The sequence below is a fragment of the Budorcas taxicolor genome, chromosome 17, assembly GCF_023091745.1.
Source record: "Budorcas taxicolor isolate Tak-1 chromosome 17, Takin1.1, whole genome shotgun sequence".
Lineage (NCBI taxonomy): Eukaryota > Metazoa > Chordata > Mammalia > Artiodactyla > Bovidae > Budorcas > Budorcas taxicolor.
The window spans coordinates 2,443,008-2,455,687 of record NC_068926.1 but is presented as its reverse complement, the minus strand read 5'-3'; positions in this window follow the sequence as shown (position 1 = coordinate 2,455,687).

The following is a 12,680-nucleotide window of genomic DNA, read 5'->3' as shown; positions in this document are numbered from 1 at the left end:
TAGTATATAGGCTACCTAAAGATATAGTAAGCTCACAGAAACCCCAAAACACATCACAAGGTACAGCACTACCCATCAGAGGGAGAAGATCTAGCTCTATGCACAAGAACATAGGCACCAGCACCTCTAATTAGGAAACCTACACAAGGCACTGGTCCAACCCCACACTCTGTGTGAAGACGCCACAAGTAAGATAGGAACAATGAGCCTGCAGTCTGTAGAAAAGGGACACCAAGTACAGTAAGTTAAACAAAATGAGAAGACAGAGAAATATTCAGCACGTGAATGAGAAAGGTAATAAACACCCTTAAAACCAAACAAATAAAGAGTAAATAGACAGTCTATCTGAAAAAGAATTCAGAGTAACGATAGTAAACATGATACAAAATCTTGGAAATAGAACGGAGGCGCAGATAAATAGAATGAAGGCACAGATTAAGAAGCTACAAAGACATGGAACTAAAGAACAAACAATCAATGAATAACAGTACAATAACTAAAATAAAAATACACTAGAAGGAATCAGTAGCAGAATAACTGAAGCAGAGAAACAGATGAATGAGCTGGAAGAGAAAGGTGGAAATAACTGAAGCAGAGCAGAATAAAGAAAAAAGAATAAAAAGATGTGAAGACAGTTTGAGAAACCTCTGAAGTGATGTGAAAGTCAGTCATGTCTGACTCTTTCTAACCCCATGGACTATACAGTCCATGGAATTCTCCAGAATGCTGTTCCCTTCTTCAGGGGATATTCCCAACCCAGGGATCAAACCCAGGTCTCCTGCACTGCAGGCAGATTCTTTATCAGCTGAGCCACCAGGGAACCCCAAGAATGCTGGAGTGGGTAGCCTATCCCTTCTCCAAGGGATCTTCCCAACCCAGGAATCAAGCCAGGGTCTCCTTCATGGAAGGCATATTCTTTACCAGCTGAGCTATCAGGGAAACCCTCAGAGATGTCTGAGACAACATTAAGCACATGAACATTCAAATTATAAAGATTACAGAAGAAGAGGAAAAAAACACATGAGAAAATAGTTGAAGAGATTATAGTGAAGAAATTACTAACATGGGAAAGGAAGTAGTCACCCAAGTCCAGAACCACACAGATTAAACCCAGGAGAAACACACCAAGACACATATTAATCAAACTAGCAAAAATTAAACACAGAATAAAAATACTAGCAACATCAAGGGAAAAGCAAGAAAAAAATCTATAAGGGAATCCTTATGAGGTTAATAGCTGATCTTTAATCAGAAACTCTGCAGTTATGCATAAAGAAGTGTCAGGATATACTTAAAGTGATGAAATGAAGAAATCTACAACCAAGATAACTGTCCAGCAAGGATCTGATTCAGGTTCGATGGAGAAGTCAAAAGCTTTGAAGATAAGCTAAAGTTAAGAGAATTTAGCACCACCAAACCAACTTTACAAAAAAATGCTAAAGGAACTTCTCTAGGCAGGAAACACAAGGGAAAGAAAAGACCTACAAAAAAACCCCAAACAATAAATGCCAATTGTTGTTCACTCGGTCATGTCAGACTCTTTGCGAGTCCATGGACTGCAGCACGACAGGCTTCACTGTCCATCACGATCTCCCAGAGATTGCTCAAACTCATACCATTCAACCATCTTGTCCTCTGTCATCCCCTTCTCCTCCTGCCCTCAATCTTTCCCAGTATCAGGGCCTTATCTAATGAGCTGTCTCTTTGCATCAGGTGGTCAAAGTATTGGAGCTTCAGCATTAGTCCGTCCAATAAACATTCAGGGTTGACCTCTCCTTTAGGATTGACTGGTTTGATCCCCTTGCCATGCAAGGGACTCTTAAGAGTCTTCCTCAGTGCCATAGGTCAAAAGCATCAATTCTTTGGTGCTTAGCATTCTTTATGGTCCAACTTTCACATCCATAACATGACTACTGGAAAAACCATAACTTTGACTATATGGACCTTTGTCAGCAAAGGAATGTCTCTGCTTTTGATTATGCTGTTTAGGTTTTTCATAGTTTTTTCTTCCAAGGAGCAAGTGCCTTAATTTCATGGCTTCAGTCACCATCTGCAGTGATTTTGGAGCCCAAGAAAATAAAGTCTGTCACTCTTTCCATTGTTTCCCCATCTATTTGCCATGGGACTGGATGCCATGAATATCGTTCTTTGAATGTTGAGTTTTAAGTCAGCTTTTTCACTCTCCTCTTTCACATTCATCAAGAGGCTCTTTAGTTTCTCTTCACTTTCTGCCATAAGGGTGGTATCATCTGCATATCTGAGGTTATTGATATTTCTCCTGGCAATCTTGATTCCAGATTGTGCTTCATCCACAATACTGAAAACAGGATTATACATATCAGTAATTACTTTAAATGTAAATGAATTAAATGCTCCAACCAAAAGAAACATACTGGCTGAATGGATACAAAAACAAGACCTATATATTTGCTGTCTACAAAAGACCCATCTCAGACCTAGGGACACATTCCGACTGAAAGTGAGGGAATGCAAGGAGATATTCCATGCAAATGGAAATTTAAAAAAAAGCTGGAGTAGCAATACTCATATCAGATAAAATGGAATTTAATTTTAAAAATCATTTTATTTATTTATTTATTTTATTCTTGGCTGTGCTGGGTCTTCATTGCTCCATAGGCTTTACTCTAGTTGCAGTGGTGAGTGGTGACTAGCCTTCATTGCAGTGTGCAGCCTTCTCATTGCAGTGACTTTTCTTGTTGTGGAACATGGACTTTACAGTGTACAGGCTTCAGTAGTTGCAGCTTCTTTTCTGTAGAGTACAGGCTCAATAGTTGTGGAGCATGGACTTAGTTTCTTTGCAGCATGTGGGATATCCCCAGGCCAGGGATTGAACCCTTGTCTCCTGCAAGGAGATCCAACCAGTCCATCCTAAGGGAGATCAATTCTGGGTGTTCATTGGAAGGACTGATGCTGAACCTGAAGTTCCTATACTTTGGCTAACTGATGCAAAGAGCTGACTCATTTGAAAAGACCCTGATGCTGGGAAAGATTGAGGGCAGGAGGAGAAGGGGATGACAGAGGATGAGATGGTTGGATGGCATCACCAACGCAATGGACATGAATTTGGGTAAACTCTGGGAGTTGGTGAGGGACAGGGAGGCCTGGCATGCTGCTGTACTTGGGGTCGCAAAGGGTCAGATGGGACTGAGTGACTGAACTGAATTGAACTGAACTGAACTTGAGAAGATAAAGAAAAAAAAAACCAAAAAACCTGAGAAACCATTAACCACATTCATCATGACAAAAAAAAAAAAAACAAATTAATAAAAGAAAGAAAAAGGAGAGGTTACAATAGACAACATAGAAATACAAAGGATCATAATCAGTTCAGTTCAGTCGCTCAGGTGTGTCCTACTCTTTGTGACCCCTGCCTTGACTAGACGGACCTTAGTTGGCAAAGTAATGTCTCTGCTTTTGAATATACTATCTAGGTTGGTCATAACTTTTCTTCCAAGGAGTAAGCGTCGTTTAATTTCATTGCTGCACTGATTTTGGAGCCCCCAAAAATAAAGTCTGACACTGTTTCCACTGTTTCCCCATCTATTTCCCATGAAGTGATGGGACCGGATGCCATGATCTTCATTTTCTGAATGTTGAGCTTTAAGCCAACTTTTTCGCTCTCCACTTTCACTTTCATCAAGAGGCTTTTTAGTTCCTCTTCACTTTCTGCCCTAAGGGTGGTGTCATCTGCATATTTGAGGTTATTGATATTTCTCCCAGCAATCTTGATTTCAGCTTGTGTTTCTTCCAGTCCAGCGTTTCTCATGATGTACTCTGCATGGAAGTTAAATAAGCAGGGTGACAATATACAGCCTTGATGTACTCCTTTTCCTATTTGGAACCAGTCTGTTGTTCCATGTCTAGTTCTAACTGTTGCTTCCTGACCTGCATACAGATTTCTCAAGAGGCAGGTCAGGTGGTCTGGTATTCCCATCTCTTTCAGAATTTTCCACAGTTTATTGTGATCATAATAGACTACAATGAATAACTATACTTATATGAATATATGAGATAATATGCAATAAAATGGACAACTTGGAAGAAATGGACAAATTCTTAGAAAAGTATCTATCTGAGTCTGAACTAGGAAGAAATACAAAATATGAGCAGGCCAATCACAAGCCTTGAAATAAAAACTGTCATCAAAATTCTTCTAAGAAACAAAATCCCAGAGCCATATTCTTTCACAAGTGAATTCTATCAAATGATTAGAGAAGAGCTCACACATGTCTGCTCATACTGTTCCAAAAATTATAGAGGGCAGAACATTCCCACTGAGGGAATGTTTTTCTGAGGCCATCATTACCCTGACAGCAAAACTAGTCAAAGATATCACAAAAAAAGAAAATTCCAAGCCAATATCACTAATGATCATAAATGCAAAAATCCTCAACCAAATACCAGCAAACAGAATAAAACAGCAAATTGAAAGGATTGACCATGATCAAGTGGGATTTATCAGGGATGCAAGGATCCTTCAATATACACAAATCAATTAATGTGATACACCACCTTAACAATTTGAAAGATAAAAAACCCATATGATAATCTAGATAGACATAGAAACGGTTTTCAAAAATCTTCAACACCCATTTATGATTAAACAAACAAACAAACAAAAAACCTTTCCAGAGAAAATTCTTAATGGAGAAAAACTGAAAGTATTCTTTTCTAAGATCAGGAAGAAGATGAAGACACCCACTCTTATCACTATTATTCAATATAATTTGGAAGCACTAGCCATGGCAATCAGAGAAGAAAAATAAAATGAAAGGAATCCAGATTGAAAAGAATTAAAACACTCACTGTTTGCAGATGACATAAACTATACATCATAAGGATGTCACTAGAAAATTACTAAAGCTTATCAGTGACTTTAGTAAATTTGCAGGATACAAAATTAATACACAGAAATCCCTTGAATTCTTATACACTAACATGAAAAATCAGAAAGAAAAATTAAGGAAGCAATCTAATTCACCATTGCAGAAAAAACAATAAAATACCTAGGAATAAGCCTACCTAAAGAGACAAAAGATCTGTATGCATAAAACTATAATACATTGATGAAAGAAATCAAACGTAACACAAACAGATGAACAGATATACCATAGTCTTGAATTGGGAGAATCAGTATTGTGAAAAAGACTATAATACCCAAAACAATCAACAGATTCAGTGCAATTAATATCAAATTTCCAATGTATTTTTAGCAGAACTAGAATAAATAATTTCACAATTTTTATGGAAATGCAAAGACCCCAAAAGCCCAATGCAATCTTGAGAAGGAAAAATGAATTGGAGGAATCAAGCTTCCTGATTTCAGACTATACTACAAAGCTACAGTCATCAAAACAGTATATTATTGTCACAAAAGCAAAAATAGAGGCCAATGGAACAAGATAGAAAGCCTCAGAGATAAACTCAAGCACCTATGGGTTTTGACAAAAGGGCAAGAATGGAGAAAATGTAGCCTCTTTACACAGAAACTGGACAGATATATGCAAAAGAATAAAATTTGGACATTTCCCAACACCATACATAAAAATGAGCTCAAAGTGGATTAAAGAGTTAAATGTAAGACCAGGAACTATAAAAATCTTAGATAAAAACATAGAGAGAAAACCCCTTAACATAAATTGCAGCAAGATTCTTTTTACCCACCTTGTAGAGTAATGGAAATAAAAACAGAAGGAAACAAGTGGGACCTAATTAAACCTGAAAGTTTATAAACAGTATACAAGATTGAAAGACAACTCTCAGAATGGGAGATAATTGCAAACAAAGCAACTGACAAAGGATCAATCTCCATAATATATAAGCCTCTCACACAACTCAAAATCAGGAAGACAAATAGCCCAATAAAAAATGGGCAGAAAACCTAAATAGACATTTCTAAAAAGAAGACATACAGATGGCAATAAACACATGAAAGATGCTTCACATCACCAATTACTAGTGAAATGCATACTAAAACTACAGTGAAGTATCACCTCAAACCAGTCAGAATAACCATCATCAAAAAAGCCCTCAAATAATAAATGCTGGAGAGGATGTGGAGAAAGGGAACCCTGGTACACTGTTGGTGGGAATGTAAACTGATATAGCCACTGTAGAGAACAGCAAGGAGACTCCTTAAGAAACTAGGAATAAAACTACAATATGAATCAGCAATCCCACTACTGTGCATATGCCCTGAGAAAACCATAATTCAGAAGACACATGCACTCCAGTGTCCATAGCAGTTCTGTTTACAATAGCCAAGACATAGAAGGAACCTAGATGTCTATTGACAGATAAATGGATAAAGAAGTTGTGGTATACATATATAATAGAATATTACTCAACTGTATAGAAGAATGAATCTGTCCGTTAAATTTAGGTAGATGAACTTAGAACCTGTTATACCAATTAAAATATGTCAGAAAGACAAAAACAAATATTGTATATTAATACATATATATGGACTCTAGAAAAATGGTACTGATAATCCTGTTTGCAGGACAGGAGTAGCGATTCAGATGTAGAAAATGCACTTGTGGACACAATGGAGGAAGTAAAGGGTGGAACAAGTTGAAAAGCAATGACATATGTATACTACCATATGTAATAGAAGCTGCTATATAACACAGTTCAGTCTGGTACTCTGTGAGAGCCTAGACACGTGGCATGGTGGTGAGTGGGAGGCACGCTCAAGAAGGAGGGGATATATATATATATATATATATATATATATATATACTTATGTCTGATTTGCATTTTTGTATGGCAGAAAACACCACAACATCATAAAGCAATTATCCTCCAATTAAAAATAATAAATAAATTGAGTTGTTTATAAATTCAATTTAGATTAATACTTTCCATAGAGAGAGATATCACACACACACATATATTTAATGTGTACACAGGCAAAACTAGAGATCTCATGGCTTCTCTTAAAAATAAAAGAAAAACATAAGTGACTTCATTGGTTTTCCAGTGGCTAAGACTCTGAGCTCCCAACACAGGGGGCTTAGGTTTGATCCCTGGTCAAGGGAGCTAGATCCCACATGCCACAACTAAGACATCACATGCCACAGCTGAGAGTTTTCATGCTGCTACTAACGATCCTGCATGGCACATCTAAAGATCTCTCATGCCTCAAGTAAGGCCTGTCACAGTCAAATAAATATTAAAAAACCTAGTTCTGAATCAAGTATTTCAATATAAACTTACTAGTTTATGAAGAACAGTTGGAATACATTAAAGTTGCTTGCTCAGATGATTAATGTTTTACTATTAGTAACCCAATTCGTTTCTTTTATTAGGTTCAACTAATATTTCCTGAAGGGCAGATTCATATGCCTTGTCTTATAATACCATTAGGGGAAGCATTCCTTAGTGAAACAGGCCTGCCCGGCAATATAATTAAATTGTTACTGGGTCCAAGCTCTCTCTGCTTGCCACATGAGAGGACAATAATTCCTAGAGAGAAGGTGTCAAGGCAAGGCATATGACTTATTCAGAAAGCTGCTGACTGAGAAGACAGCAAACTAATGTCTCAAATAACTATCTTGTGGTCTGGATGCCAGTTTCTTTTATGGATCAGAGATGGGGGAGTTAGGAAACAAAGTAAAAACTCCATTTAATCTTGCAACTAACTCCTAGAATGGCAGGGGAAAGTGTTTATTTCTTCCTTCTTGCCATCTATAGGTGGACAGGGTTCTGCATAAAGGCATTTCAGCTTAACAGTCAGGGAGAGGGTCAGGATTCTCTGAGGAAAATCATCATGTATGATTATAATAACAAAAATGGCCAAAGAAACAGATGTAGCATGGAAAAGTCAATGTTGACTTTACTCTATTATAAAAACAGATATCTTATATAAAGCCCAATTGAAATATCAATTTTTACACTTTCATCTCAATTCTATCAACATTTACCCTCAGCTTTATTAGAATCAAAATAGGATTCTAGAACAGGAGGGGTTCCAGAAGCTTTTCTTTCTTTTTATTCCCTTTCAATTTTACCTATTTTTACATAAAAGGTTCTGGGATCCCCAGAGGGGATTTGAGCCAAGGGATTCAGAACTTTTGGCTGAAATGTTGCCCCCCTCAATTTTGACCAGATAAAACAATATAAGTATTTTTAGTTCTTTAAATACATATATTTTTTAAAGTGGAGTAAATGGAGTGGACTATTTTGGCCTTTAATAATGAACACCATCATGGGGTCCCTTGTGGCCAATTTAACCTTATGTAGTATAATATTAAAACCTTATGTTTTAATTACATAAATGTCTATTTATTTCATTTTGAATAACCATCTAAAGATTTCTTTATTAATTTGAGATAAGTCCTTTTAAATTTTCTACCTTGTTGTAAAAAGTATCTAGACTTTTCTCACAGTTTTTTTTTCCTTATTAATATCAGTTATTCTAATGTTTTTCTGAGGGAAGCAGAGGCCACAAATAAGGCTTTCCAAACAAGTTTTTCTTTGACTTAAACTAAGGAAGTTCTTAGATTTTTGTTGTTGTTCAGTTGCTAAGTCATGTCTGACTCAGATTGACCATTAGGTGTATTTCTTTTTTCCACCTTTAATTTAATTTTTTTTATAGGTACCAATAAAACAGCTATTTGTAATAATACTACTGAAGAAATTGTCCAATTTATTTATTTTTTCAATTTCAGTTCAGTCTCTCAGTCGTGTCCAATTCTTTGTGATCCCATGGACTGCAGCATGCCAGCCCTCTCTGTCCATCACCAACTCCCGGAGTTTACTCAAACTCATGTCCATCCAGTCAGTGATGCAATCCAACCATCTCATCCTCTGTCATCCCCTTCTTCTCCTGCCTTCAATCTTTCCCACCATCAGGGTCTTTTCAAATGAATCAGCCCCTTGCATCAGGTAGCCAAGGTATTGGAGTTTCAGCTTTAACATCAGTCCTTCCAATGAATATTCAGGGCTGATCTCCTTTAGGATTGACTGGTTTGATCTCCTTGCAGCCCAAAGTACTCTCAAGAGTCTTCTCCAACACCACAGTTCAAAAGCATCAAGCTTTCTTTATAGTCCAACTCTGACATCCATACATGACTACTGGAAAAACCATAGCTTTGACTAGATGGACCTTTGTTGGCAAAGTAATGTCTCTGCTTTTTAATATGCTATCTAGGTCATAACTTTTCTTCCAAGGAGTAAGCATCTTTTAATTTCATGGCTGCAGTCACCATCTGCAGTGATTTTGGAGTCCCCCAAAATAAAGTCTGACACTGTTTGCACTGTTTCTCCATCTATTTACCATGAAGTGATGGGACCGGATGCCATGATCTTAGTTTTCTGAATGTTGAGCTTTAAGCCAACTTTTTGACTCTCTTTCACTGTTATCAAGATAGCCTCTCGACAGTGTTCTTCTTCACTTTCTTCCATAAAGGTGGTGTCATCTGCATATCTGAGGTTATTGATATTTCCCCTGGCAATCTTGATTCCAGCTTGTGCTTCAATGTACAAGACACATCCTTTGGCCATTAATGAAATATATTAATAGTGAGTCAAATCAATAAGATGCAAGAGGATTCCCCATAAGAGATTGGGAAGGGATGACACCTAAATAAGATCCAGGGAGTTTACTCTCAAAAATAGCATGGTAGAGATCAAGTTTTCAAAACACACACACACACTTACAGAATACCTAAAAATGAGCATGTAGAGCATACACCTCAAAGGCATAGGAAGACAAAAGCAAGTTCCCCCCCAAAATGCTTTACTTAATGTCAGAATTCTGAAAAGATATTTTTATCAAGCCAGCTTTTGAGACTTAACGGCCTGTGCAATAAAAGAATCCTTTCATTTTTAGGGTGAGATTTCTTTTAATTCCCTATTAAATAAGTATTTTAAGTTTTGTATGTACATAAAACGCTGGGCTGGAAGAAGCACAAGCTGGAATCAAGATTGCCGGGAAAAATATCAATCACCTCAGATACGCAGATGACACCACCGTTATGGCAGAAAGTGAAGAGGAACTAAAAAGCCTCTTGATGAAAGTGAAACAGGAGAGTGAAAAAGTTGGCTTAAAGCTTAACATTCAGAAAACGAAGATCATGGCATCTGGTCCCATCACTTCATAGGAAATAGATGGGGAAACAGCAGAAACAGTGTCAGACTTTATTTTGGGGGGGCTCCAAAATCACTGCAGATGGTGACTGCAGCCATGAAATTAAAAGACGCTTACTCCTTGGAAGAAAAGTTATGACCAATCTAGATAGCATATTCAAAAGCAGAGACATTACTTTGTCAACAAAGTCCGACTAGTCAAGGCTGTGGTTTTTCCAGTGGGCGTGTATGGATGTAAGAGTTGGACTGTGAAGAAGGCTGAGTGCCAAAGAATTGATGCTTTTGAACTGTGGTGTTGGAGAAGACTCTTGAGAGTCCCTTGGACTGCAAGGAGATCCAACCAGTCCATTCTGAAGGAGATCAACCCTGGGATTTCTTTGGAAGGAATGATGCTAAACCTGAAACTCCAGTACTTTGGCCGCCTCATGCGAAGAGTTGACTCATTGGAAAAGACTCTGATGCTGGGAGGGATTGAGGGCAGGAGGAGAAGGGGATGACAGAGGATGAGATGGCTGGATGGCATCACCAACTCAATGGAGATGAGTTTGGGTAAACTCCGGGAGTTGGTGATGGACAGGTGGGCCTGGCGTGCTGCGATTCATGGGGTCACAAAGAGTCGGACACGACTGAGCGACTGAACTGAACTGAACTGACTGAAAACTGGCTGGGTTATTGGTTGGAGGCTGATAGTCTGTCATCCCTTTTTTCTTTTGTTCTGAAAGCTTTATTTCCCAATTTGAGTTTAGTTTGTTGAAATAAACATTGTTAGTGATGATTGTGTGGTGGGTCAATGTAATTTTTGAGACTGTAGTTCATCAAGGTTTTGCTCCATAGTTGTTTTAGTCCCATATTACATTTCTTTGGTTTTTCAGGTTGCATATAAGGTCACACTGCAGAACAGCCAGTTCTTATTTTCATCTTCAGTTGAGCAAGTTTTTAACTAAAATTTGTGGGTTTCTCTATAGGGACAGCTGCATGGTAGAGGTCTTTGACTGTAAGTTTCTCAGATGCCTGTGAAAGTTGTTGAGAGCCAGGAGGACAGAATACAATCAGCTCCACTAGCTTTGTTCATTGTGATGCTTCCTAAGGCCCACTTGACTTCACACTTCAGGAGGTCTTCCTGTAGGTGAGTGATCACACCATCCTGGTTATCTGAGTCATTAAGATCTTTTTTGTATAGTTATTCTGTGTAATCTTACCACCTCTTCTTAATATCTTCTTCTATTGCAGCTAAGTCGCTTCAGTCGTGCCTGACTCTGTGCAACCCCATAGATGGCAGCCCACCAGGCTCCCCCGTCCCTTGGATTCTCCAGGCAAGAACACTGGAATGGGTTGCCATTTCCTTCTCCAATGCATGAAAGTGAAAAGTGAAAGTGAAGGTGCTCACTCGTGTCCAACTCTTTGCAACCCCATGGACTGCAGCCTACCAGGCTCCTCCATCCATGGGATTTTCCAGGCAAGAGTACTGGATTGGGGTGCCATTGCCTTCTCCAATCTTCTTCTATTAGGTCCATACAATTTCTGTCCTTTACTGTGCCCATCTTTGCATCAAACGTTTCCTTGGTATCTCTAATTTTCTCGAAGAGATCTCTAGTCTTTCCCATTCTATTGTTTTCCTCTATTTCTTGGCACTGATCACTGAGGAAGGCTTTTTTTTAAATTTTTTAATTTTTTTAAACTTTAAAATATTGTATTTTTTCTGCCACACATCAACATGAATCTGCCACAGGCATACACGCGTTCCCCATCCTGAATCGCCCTCTCACCTCCCTCTCCAGACCATCCCTCCAAGTCATCCCAGTGCACAAGTCCCAAGCACTCTTTCTTATCTCTCCTTGCTATTCTTTGGAATTCTGCATTCAGATGGGTATATCTTTCTTATTCTCCTTTGCTTTTTGCTTCTCTTCTTTTCTCAGCTGTTTGTAAAGCCTCCTCAGACAAACATTTTGCCTTTTTTAATTTGTTTTTCTTGGAAATGGTCTTGATCACTGCTTCTTGTCAATGTCATGACCCTGTGTCCATAGTTCTTCAGGCACACTGTCTATCCGATCTAATCCCTTGAATCTATTTGATACTTCTGCCGTATAATCATAAAGGATTTGACTTAGGTCATACCTGAATAGTGTATGGGTTTCCCTACTTTCTTCAACTTAAGTCTGAATTTTGCAATAAGGAGTTTTGATCAGAGCCACAATCAGCTCCTGGTCTTGTTTTTGCTGACTGTATAGAGCTTCTCCATCTTCAACTGCAAAGAGTATGATCAATCTGACTTTGGTATTGACCGTCTGGTGGTATTCATGTGTAGAGCCTTCTCTTGTGTTGTTGGAAGTGGGTGTTTGATATAACTAGAGTCTTCTCTTGAAAATTCTGTTAACTTTTGCCCTTCTTCAGTTTTTACTTCAAGGCCAAGTTTCCTGTTACTCCAGGTATCTCTTATGTCCTACATATACATTTCAGTCCCATATGATCAAAAAGGCATATTTTTGGGTAGACATCTTTTTTGATTCTAGTTATTTCAAATCCTAAAAGATGATGCTGTTAAAGTGCTGCACTCAATATGCCAGCAA